Here is an 11849-nt window from a genome sequence, read left to right as displayed (position 1 = left end):
GCCAAGTTAGGCAGTGACCTGGGAGTCAGAGATGCTTTCAGAGGTCTTCCCCATGCTGTTCCCATGTCTTTTCAGCACTGTATGCATGTGTCTGATGATGTGTCACACACCACATGGCCAGATAAGGTTGTAAAATGTTAAAATGACATTTCCCGGTGAATGCATTTGTCTTGGTTGAAAGCAGTGCAAAAGTGCAAAAACGCATCAAAAACGCTACGTGTGAACATAGCCCAAGGTGTGGAGGAGTATTTTTGTTTTTGGTTATTTATTTAGCCTTATATACAAGTCATTACCCTGGAAAAGATGTTCCTTAACATATTTCCCAGTAAAATCCATTTTGGTTTCGTTTTTGTATGTTTTATTGTGAGTCCGTAAAAGTGGCGTAATACTCTGACAACATTGTTGACAGCAGTGATCTGGGAGTCAGAAATGTCTCAGGCGTCTTCCCCATGCTGTTCCCATGTCATTTGAGCACTGTTCCCATCGATTTGGGCAATTTTCAGGCCCACTGCAGAGCCGCCTGAAAAATGCTCGAGTTTCCCATAGACTTACATTGGGCTCGTTGCTCGGGTCGAGCACCTGAGTATTCCAATTTGCTCGACCCGAGCAACGAGTACCCGAGCATTTTAGTGCTCTCTCATCACTACTTGCCTCACCTCAGAGCCACCACCAGGTTCCGGCCATTGTCACACACGACAATACCTGGCTGTAAGTTCAGCGGTGTCAGCCACAGATCTGCCTGCTCTTTCAGAGCTGTCCACAACTCTTCAGCGTTGTGTGGTTTGTTACCTAAGCATATTAGCTTCAGCACATCCTGTTGCCGCTTGGCCAAGGCAGTGCTGTAGTGCTTCCAGCTTGCGACTGATGTAGTCATTTTGAAAATGGATGCTGAAGAGGAGGAGAAGGTGCAGGAGCTGATTGACCCAGGGACCGCAATTCTCAGCGTCGGGAGGACGTGTTCCGTCCCAAGGTCCGACTGGGTCCCGGTTTCCACTATGTTAACCCATTATGCCGTCAGCGAGACGTACCATCCCTGCCCACAAGCACTTGTCCACGTGTCCGTGGTTAGGTGTATTTTCCCAGTAACTGAGGACATGGCTAATGTTGCAGGACACATGCTCGTGTAATGCAGGGGTAACACACCGGGAAAAATAGAGGCGGCTGGGGACCGAGTACCGAGGGACTTCCGCCGCCATCAGGTTGCAGAAAGTTTCCGTCTCCACGAGCCTAAAAGGCAACATTTCAAGCGCAAGCAGTCGCAAAATGTGTGAATTTAGTAGTGTGGCCTGTGGGACGTTGTCTGCGTATTTGCACTTGCGTTCCATGGACTGGGGTATGGACAACTGAACGCTGCACTGGGACAAGGACATGGACATGCTTGCTGATGGTGCTAGTTGAGAGTGTGCAACGACAGGTGCAGGGCAGGAGGCATCTTCGCATGCGCCATGGACAGGGGATTGACTTGCACGCACAACAGCGGAAGAAGCAGTGGTGCCATCCGCAGACACTGTTCCTGGACCCTGGGGTTCGGCCCACTTAGTTAGTTGCTTTGTTGCCATGTTCCTGATCATGCTGGTGGTGGTCAGGCTGGTAGTTTTGCTACCCCTGCTGATGTTGACCTGGCAGGTGGTGCAAATGGCCTTTTTGGGTTTATCAGCAGAGTCTTTAAAAAACAACCAGACTCGGGAAGACCTAACAGTTGTACTGCAACTTCCGTTGTGTTGATGTTACGAGGAACAGTTGCCTGCCTTCTGTCTTCGGCCACCACACTGCTTCTTCCTGTCTGTTGGGGTGCTACTCCTCTCTCCCCCTGTGTGCTGCTGTCCTCGCTCTGTATGTCCCCCTGCCAGGTAGGGTCAGTGACGATATCGTCCACCACCTCGTCTTCCACTTCCGCACCCTTGTCCTCCTCCTAAATTTCTAGCAATTGTGTCTCATCATCGTCCACCTCTTGTGACAGTTTCCCACCGTAGCCTTCGTGTGACCGTGGCTGCTCAAATATTTGGGCATCGCTACATGCGATTTCCTCTTGCCCCGCTTCAAGTGGACCAGGCGAGAGGCCCGAATCTATAAATGGAAAAGTGAACAGCGGAGTGTCCAAGTGTGTAATCAGTTGTCTCTGGGCACTTGGCATAGTGGGAGGAAGGAGGATCAGGGTGAGGAATATGCGGTCCAGACTCACGGCTACTGAGACTTGACCGTGTGGAAGACAGGGTGGTGGTGGTGGTGGCTAAGTGAAGCATTATCTGCTATCCAACAAATAACCTTTTCACACTGCTCTGTCTTCAATAGTGGTGGTCTGCGGTCCCCTATTAATTGGGACAGGAAGGTCGAGCGAGAAGATGTGGGTGTTTGTTGTGGCACAATGTCAGCTAGCCCACGGCCTCAGTCTCATCCTCTGCATGAACTATCATCAACATCACGTCCACTTCCCCGTCCCTTGCCACGCGCCTTGCCCATTTTAAATGGAGGACAATATTTTCCACGTTCACTACAAATGGCTGGATTTGAACAGCAGTGATATGTGATATGTCTGACGGCAACCACAGTTTTAAATAGCTGACCTGTAGGTAACTATTTTTAACAGCGACCTCGTGTCAATAATTTCACTGACACACTGCAGCGAAATTTCAATGGAGGCCAGAAATGGCAGAATTTTCAGCGCACTTATATGTGATCTGTGTTATGGACAATCCACAGTTTTAAATAGATGGATTTTTAGCGCTGTAATATGGAAAGTATCTGGCTCTATTCTGCAGTGCCAACAAGCAAATGGAGCAGAAAAATGGTGATCTCTGGATTGCTTTTTAAGCAAATAATGAGGATTAAGATCCAAAAAAAATTATTCCTGGCCCCTGATGCCTGGGGCTATTTCTAGAAATATCTGTAAAAGCACCAGCAGCAGACAGAACTGGAATGGACCCTCTTACTATATGCACTGCCGTCTGCCACATACACTGCTTGCCTGCCTAGCACTGATATCTATGCAGCTGGATTAGTCCTCAGAAGGACTATTAGTTGAGATGGATATGGGTATAATTTATGGTGGTATACCTACACTAAGAAACAAGCAAATCTTTCCCTAGCTCAGCAGCACCTCTCCCTACACTGCCTGATTCTGGAGTAGACTGTGACAAACATGGCGGTACTAGGTCTGATATAGACCTGATGGCACTGTGCGGCCAGCCAATCACTGTAATGCCACAATCAACATGGCTGTGGCATTACAGTGTGTGGCAGACAATCCCTGCATGTTCATTGGCTCTCTAAAGAGCACCAAACATGCAGGGTGGTTACCCGAGCTCCCGCCGAGCAACGTCGGAAATACTTGGCGAGCGCCGAGCATCTCGAGCAGTGAGATGCTTGGGCAAGTAGCGAGCATGCTCCCTCATCACTAAATGAGACCTGTTCACATATGAATGTATTACAGTTTATGCACGTGCAATTCTGAAATAGGCAGAAAATTAGGATTAGCATCTAATATAATGTATGTGGTCTGGGCTTTCATCACAAGTGACATGCTCCAATTTAGTTGTTCACTAACCAGGTTTTTGTCTACAGTTCATTCATTCAGAGTCATACCTGGTAGTATATGGCAGTACTAATTACTCTCATAGAAGCTAGAAGTAATCTATAAATATAATTCTATATAAGAAAAAATAAAAGTAAGAACCTGAATGCAATCGAGGATATCACCAGCAAAGTTTCAGATCCTTATACATTACTAAGCCTTACTTGGTGACTTTGGCCATAACCCAGGTTTCACAGCCAAAGATCGTATTGCGACTTCTAGTATACCGCAACCACAAGCAAGTCACAAAAAGTTGGAACCACTTGGATTATCTCACCATGCTACAGTTTGTCTTCTATATAGTTTTATTTAAAAAAAAAAATAAGCCCATTGTGGTCTTAAAATATGAAGAAGAAAAAATAGATACTCAACTACAAGACAGCTCCTTCACAGACCTACCCATACAGATCCCCTGTTTCTTCCTGACTCAGATTGGTTGCAACAGTGACATTCAATCAGTGGCCGCTGACTGTCTGCAGTGGCTCTACAGCAAGATACGTGGTCAGCAGGGTGGAGAAATGGTGGGGGTCAGGTAGTTGAATATCTGTTTTTTTTATTATTTATTTATTCATTGTGTGTATATATATATATATACAGTACAGACCAAAAGTTTAGACACACCTTCTCATTTCAAGATTTTTCTGTATTTTCATGACTATGAAAATTGTACATTCACACTGAAGGCATCAAAACTATGAATTAACACATGTGGAATTATATACTTAACAAAAAAGTGTGAAACAACTGAAAATATGTCTTATATTCTAGGTTCTTCAAAGTAGCCACCTTTTGCTTTGATGACTGCTTTGCACACTCTTGGCATTCTCTTGATGAGCTTCATCTGTGGAAGTCGGGCTCTCATACTACCCTCATGGAGTCGGTTTCTAACCGTTTGTGCAGACACATGCACATTTGTGGCCTGCTGGAGGTCATTTTTCAGGGCTCTGGCAGTGCTCTTTCTGTTCCTCCTTGCACAAAGGCGGAGGTAGCGGTCCTGCTGCTGGGTTGTTGCCCTCCTACAGCCCCCTCCATGTCTCCTGGTGTACTGGCCTGTCTACTGGTAGCGCCTCCAGCCTCTGGACACTACGCTGACAGACACAGCAAACCTTCTTGCCACAGCTCGCATTGATGTGCCATCCTGGATGAGCTGCACTACCTGTGCAACTTCTGTAGGTTGTAGAGTCCGTCTCATGCTACCACGAGTGTGAAAGCACAACCAACATTCAAGCATTGGTACTGAGATGTGGTCTGTGGTCCCCACATGCAGAACCACTCCTTTATTGAGGGTGTCTTGATAATTGCCAATAATTTCCATCTATTGTCTATTCCATTTGCACAACAGCATGTGAAATTGATTGTTAATCAATGTTGCTTCCAAAGTGGACTGTTTGATTTCACAGAAGTTTGATTTACTTGGAGTTATATTCTGTTGTTTAAGTGTTCTCTTTATTTTTTTGAGCAGTGTACATATATATATTATATGTATTATATACATATTATATACATATATATATTATTTTAAAACCAGCATACCCAGTTTTAAAGTAAATAAAGTAATGCACAGGCCATTTAAGTAGTTTTCTAACCTGCCTGTTCAATAGTAATCAAAAGTATGTTTATCTCAGCGGCTGATGAGGGGCTTGTAAAGGGGGCAGAGGTTCCTCATGAGCAGCTAACTGAGAACGATCTAAATGACTAATGCAACAAAATGACACATCAATCAAAATAATGAGACATGAGTTCTTTAAATATTAAGAAGCAACATATTTTTTGAACAACATTTAACAATGAAAATAGTGAAAGATATGTTGGCTGGATTAAATAATCTGTATTAGGCTATGTGCCCACGTTGCAGAAATGCTCCGGATTTTTTCCTGAGTGTTTCTGCATCTCTCTGGCAGAAAAAAACGCATGCGGATTGTACATGCGGATTGTACATGCGTTTTTCATGCCAGGGACATGCGGAAATGAAGCGTTCTTCACATGCATTTCCGCATGCGGGTGTCGAGGCTTTCCAAGCAATTTTAGCATCACTTGGAAAGTGCTTGACAACTTGGTCACACTACACTGTGTTCCAAATTATTATGGAAATAATATTTTCTCAGATTTTCCCAAATTACCTATATGAATTGCAGTCATTGTAATTTTCCAGTCAAATAACTATTAGAGTACAATTGAAAGGTTTTTGTACAAACTGCCTATAATAACAGTATATTTTTAAAAAAATAAAAAAACTCAAACTGCACTCAAAATGCATGTTTAAATTATTATGCACAGCAGAGTTTTCAACCTTTTCATTTTAATAAAGAACAAAAAATGGTCATTTTTGAAAATTATAAGCATTAGCAGGTTATTACAAACTGAAATCAAACAGTTTTCAACTCAAAACTTTATTCTAGGTGATGTTACATTTGCACATAGGACCCCTTGTTCGAAAGCAGCTTCTGAACTCTCTGGTCCATTGAATTTGTCAGGTTTTGGATGGTTTCTGCTTTAATTGTTTTGCATGAGGACAGAATACCCTCCCAGAGCTGTTGCTTAGATGTGAACTGCCTCCCGCCATCATAGACACTCCTTTTGATGATGCTCCAGAGGTTCTCAATGGGGTTGAGGTCAGGGGAGCATGGGTGCCACAGCATAAGTTTGTCCCCTGTAACGGGTCTGGGAGGTGGAACCTCTGAGCAACTATACAAAGGGGCAGTCCTTGTAAGGAAGCGGGTGACTCCCAGGGAAGGCGGGCAGGCAGTCACGGCTAGTGACGGGGACAGTCTCTGGGTAAGAGGGCAGGAGGTCACGGCAAGTGACCGGGACAGTCTCTCGACAGGCGGGTGGTCACGGCAAGTGACGGGGACAGTCTCTTGACAGACGGGTGGTCACGGCAAGTGACGGCTAAGCCTCCAGGTAGGCTAGCAGGCAGGTAGCAGGTGGACGCTCCCAGGTGAGCGGGCAAGAGTCTCTGGACAGACAGGTGGTCACAGCAAGTGACGGCTGAGCCTCCAGGTAGGCTAGCAGGCAGGTAGCAGGTGGACGCTCCCAGGTGAGCGGGCGAGAGTCTCTGGACAGGCAGGTGGTCACAGCAAGTGACGGCAGAGCCTCCAGGTAGGCTAACAGGCAGGTAGCAGATGGACACTCCCAGGTGAGCGGGCAAGAGTCTCTGGACGGGCAGATGGTCACAGCACGTGACGGCAGAGCTTCCAGGTAGGCTAGCAAGCAGGTAGCAGGTGAGTGCTCCCAGGTGAGCGGGTAAGAGTCTCTGGACCGGCAGGTGGTCACAGCACGTGACGGCACAGCCTCCAGGTAGGCTAGCGGGCAGGTAGCAGGTGAGCGCTCCCAGGTGAGCGGGCAGACGGATCCATAGACAGACTGGCAGGGCTGGTAGGCAGACTGTCGGACCACAGGAATGTCAGCAGATAGACACGTTTCAGGCAGGTATCAAACAGGAAACTGGCAGGTATCTGGTAACGGGACCTGAGGGCTGAAGCAGAGTGAAAGGCTATGCTACAACATTGCTCGGGCACCTCCATTTTGGAGGATGTGCCTTGTATATGGAGAGGTCCTCCGGCCATTGGCCGGGGACTCCTTAGGACGGTGCGCGCGGCCCCTTTAAGAGAGGGGGAGCGCGCGCGCCCTAAGCACAGTGGCCGGGAAGGAGCGCGCGCTGCCAGCAGAGCGGGAGGAAGACGCCGTGCACGGAGCGGAGAGGTGAGGGGAACAGCGTCCCTGCCTAGCAGGAGGCAGGGACGCCGACGCTACAGTACCCCCCCTTTAGGCCCCCCCTTTTTTAGGCCAGACAGAAATTTATCAAGGATGAGAGGGGCATGGATGTTCTCCCGGGGCTCCCACGTTCTCTCCTCAGGACCAAACCCCTTCCAATCTACTAGAAAAAAGGTCTTTCCTCTTACCCTTTTGGTGGCCAGAATGTTCTCTACCTCAAACTCGTTTTCAACAGAAACCGGAGCAGGGGGCGTACATGTAGACTTGGAAAAAGAGTTAAGTACCACGGGTTTGAGGAGAGACACATGGAAGGAGTTAGGGATCCGCAAGTTGGCCAGGAGTTTCAATTTATAGGCCACCGGGTTGATCTGTTTGATAACCTCCAGTGGGCCGATGAACCGAGGCCCTAACTTGTAGGAAGGAACCTTGAGCCGGACATACTTGGACGAGAGCCAGACTTTATCTCCAGGACGGAATTGTGGAGGATCCAGGCGTTTTTTGTCAGCGTGTTTTTTCATCCGCTCGGACGACTGAAGGAGTGCGGATCGGGTACTCTCCCAAATGGAGGAAAATTCACTAACGAGAGATTCCGCAGCCGGATTGTCCACCGAGGTGGAGACGGGAAATGGGATCCGAGGATGCTGACCGAAGACTACAAAAAACGGGGATTTGGAGGAAGATTCGCTCTCGTAGTTATTGTAAGAGAATTCGGCCCATGGTAGGAGTTCCACCCAGTCTGAATGGTGGGCATTAACGAAGTGCCGGAGGTAACTGGTCAGGATCTGATTGATCCGCTTCACTTGACCATTGAACTGTGGGTGGTAAGCGGAGGAGAAGTCCAGGGTGACGTCTAGCAGCTTACATGTGGCTCTCCAGAAGCGTGAGGTGAACTGAACCCCACGATCCGACACGATGTGGAGGGGCAGGCCATGGAGACGGAAGATGTGGCGGATAAAGTCTTTAGCCAGCTCGGGTGCAGACGGGAGGCCCGGCAGGGGAATGAAGTAAGCCATCTTGGAAAAGCGGTCAGCGACCACCCAAATGACCGTACAACCGGCAGAGACAGGGAGATCTGTTATAAAGTCCATAGCTATATGCTGCCAGGGGGCAGCAGGTACTGGAAGAGGAAGGAGGCTACCGGCTGGCAGGTGTCTCGGAACCTTGTTGCGGGCGCAGGACACACAGGCTGAAACAAAGTCTATTACGTCCTTGTGCTGGGTAGGCCACCAGTAGTGCCGGGTAATAAGCTGGAGGGTCTTTTTCTGACCGGCGTGGCCAGCTAGCTTAGACGAGTGACCCCAGTGTAGGATCTTCTCCCGATCAGGTACAGTTACGAACTTCTTACCGGGAGGGAGACGATTTAGATTCACGGGGGCCACCTGCATTACTCTGGCGGGATCGATGATGTGTTTAGGTTCCTCCTCGAGATCAGACACCAGGAAGGATCGGGACAAGGCGTCAGCTGTGATGTTTTTGTCAGCCGGGCGAAAATGAAGGACGAAATCAAAGCGAGCAAAAAACAAGGACCACCGGGCTTGGCGCGGGTTAAGTCTCTGGGCACTCTGGAGGTAAGCCAAGTTCTTGTGGTCCGTGTAAATTATTACCGGGTGAAGAGCCCCCTCGAGCAGGTAACGCCACTCCTCCAGTGCCAGCTTAATGGCCAGTAACTCTCGGTCTCCTATCGAATAGTTGCGCTCAGAAGAGGAGAAGAGTTTGGAGAAGAAGCCGCAAGTTACCATTCTTCCGGAAGACGACTTTTGGGTAAGTACCGCTCCGGCTCCAGAGGAGGAGGCGTCAACTTCCAGGAAGAATTGTTTGTTGCCGTCCGGGCGATGCAGCATCGGGGCGGAAGAGAAAGCCTGTTTTAAGGAAAGAAAGGCTTCCTCTGCTTCGGGCGGCTATTCTCTGGGATTAGTACCCTTACAGGTGAGCGCAGAGATTGGGGCAGTCCGGGAAGAGAAGTGCGGTATGAAGAGGCGGTAGTAGTTGGCGAAGCCCAGGAACCGCTGAATAGCCTTCAACCCCTCTGGTCGAGGCCACTTCTGGATGGCAGACAGTTTCTCAGGATCCATTCATAGGCCGGTCTGAGTGATTATGTAGCCCAAAAACGGAAGCGAGGTCTGCTCAAAGAGGCACTTCTCATATTTAGCGTAGAGGTGGTTCTGCCTGAGCCTGAGCAGGACCTGACGAACATCCCTCCGGTGCGTGAGAAGATCCGGAGAGAAGACCAAGATGTCGTCCAGGTACACCACTACGCAGGAGTAGAGAAGGTCCCGGAAGATGTCATTGACCAACTCTTGAAAGACGGCGGGAGCGTTACAGAGACCAAAGGGCATTACCAGGTATTCATAGTGGCCGTCCCGGGTGTTGAATGCCGTCTTCCATTCATCCCCCTGACGGATACGGACCAGGTTATAGGCCCCACGGAGGTCCAGCTTGGTGAAGATTCTAGCCCCCCTCAGACGGTCAAATAACTCCGGAATGAGCGGAAGGGCTTATTTATTCTTCACCGTGATCTGGTTAAGGCCTCTATAGTCTATACAGGGACGGAGTGAGCCGTCCTTCTTCTTAACGAAGAAGAAGCCTGCTCCCGCCAGGGAGGTAGATTTCCGGATAAATCCCCGGGCCAGATTCTCCTCAATATATTCAGACATGGACCGGGTCTCAGCAGCGGACAAAGGGTAAATACGCCCACGGGGAGGAGTAGCGCCGGGTATCAGGTCGATTGGGCAGTCGTATGGTCTATGAGGGGGTAATGTCTCTGCCTCCTTTTTATTAAAGACGTCCGCATAAGACCAATAGGGAACCGGAAGTCCAGGTAGATTGGCTGGGATAGGAGAAGGACGGACAGAATGGACGGGAACTAAACAAGTCTTATGGCAGTCCTGTCCCCAGCGAAGGACTTCTCCGGTCTGCCAATCAAGCACGGGTGCATGTTTCTGAAGCCAAGGTAGGCCTAGCAAGAGGGCGTGAGAGAGTCCAGGCAGAACATGAAAGAAGATGCTCTCAGTGTGCAGCATTCCCACCTGCAGAGTAATGGATTCGGTGATGAGTTGGATGGGACGTGGTAAGAGGCCCCCATCCACGGCAGCGACAGATAAGGGTACAGCCAGAGGTTTGGTGGGAATGCAGTATTTCTCTACCAGGGACTGAGAAATGAGATTTCCGGCAGCTCCTGAGTCAAGTTGGGCTAGTTCAAAATAACGGTTCTCCCCGCAGATGATAGAGACCTACAGCAACAGAGATGGAGAGGGTTTACTCTTGTCTAGGACGACCTCTCTGAGCGATCCTAGACACAGGCGTTTCCCGACCTCTCCGGGCAAGAACGGATCCGGTGCTCCTTACTGCCACAGTAGAAGCAGCTCCCCTCGGCTCGGCGTAACTCTTGACGGGTTTTGACCATCTTGGTCTGGTCGACCTGCATAGGCTCGGGTGAGTGCGCCTGGGGAGTAGCGGGAGAAGAGACGGGTTTCTGAAAGGTAGGGGCTAGACGTGGAAACCTCCTCTCACGGGTGACCTCTTTGGCGCGCTCCTGGAACCGGATGTTAATCCGGGTGGCAAGAGTTATTAAGTCGTCGAGAGTGGTAGGAATGTCCCGACCGGCGAGTTCATCTTTAATACGGCCGGACAGACCCTCCCAAAAGACAGACACCAGGGCGTCATCCCAAGCCAGCTCCGAAGCAAGGGTACGGAACCGTATGGCATATTGGCCCACGGTGAGATTTCCTTGACGGTGGCGTAGCAGAAATGATGCGGATGAGGTCCTCCGTCCTGGTACGTCGAAGACTTTCCGGAAAGCCGAGAGAAAGGCTGGCATGTTGGACACCAGGGGGTCTCCTCTCTCCCACAGAGGATTTAGCCAAGCCAGTGCCTCCCCCGTGAGATGGGACATGATGAAGGCTACTTTGGCTCGGTCGGTGGAAAACTGGTGTGCCAACAGTTCGAAGTGCAGAGTGCACTGGTTAATGAAGCCCCGGGCCTGGCAGGGATCTCCGCCAAAACGAGGAGGAGCAGAGAGGCGGGGACCGGGAAGAGATGCCATAGTGTTGATGGGCAGCGGCGGTGCCGGGGGAGTAAGTGTGCGAGTGGAGGCAGCTCCCGATGAGGTAGTCAATGTGTCCAGGCGGGAGTTAACACTACGCAGGTAACTCAGGATGGACTCCTGTTGGGACCTCTGACGTGAAAGTTCATGACATAGGTCCGAGAGCGAGGGAGCTTGGGTGCCACCGGGTTCCATGGCCCGAGCAAACTGTAACGGGTCTGGGAGGTGGAACCTCTGAGCAACTATACAATGGGGCAGTCCTTGTAAGGAAGCGGGTGACTCCCAGGGAAGGCGGGCAGGCTGTCACGGCTAGTGACGGGGACAGTCTCTGGGTAAGAGGGCAGGAGGTCTCGGCAAGTGATAGGGACAGTCTCTCGACAGGCGGGTGGTCATGGCAAGTGATGGGGACAGTCTCTTGACAGACGGGTGGTCACGGCAAGTGACGGCTAAGCCTCCAGGTAGGCTAGCAGGCAGGTAGCAGGTGGACGCTCCCAGGTGAACGGGCAAGAGTCTCTGGACAGA

The sequence above is a fragment of the Phyllobates terribilis genome, unplaced genomic scaffold, assembly GCF_046119375.1.
Source record: "Phyllobates terribilis strain yellow unplaced genomic scaffold, ASM4611937v1 Scaffold_9__5_contigs__length_417890890, whole genome shotgun sequence".
Taxonomy (NCBI): Eukaryota; Metazoa; Chordata; class Amphibia; order Anura; family Dendrobatidae; genus Phyllobates; species Phyllobates terribilis.
This window is presented reverse-complemented; position numbering follows the sequence as displayed.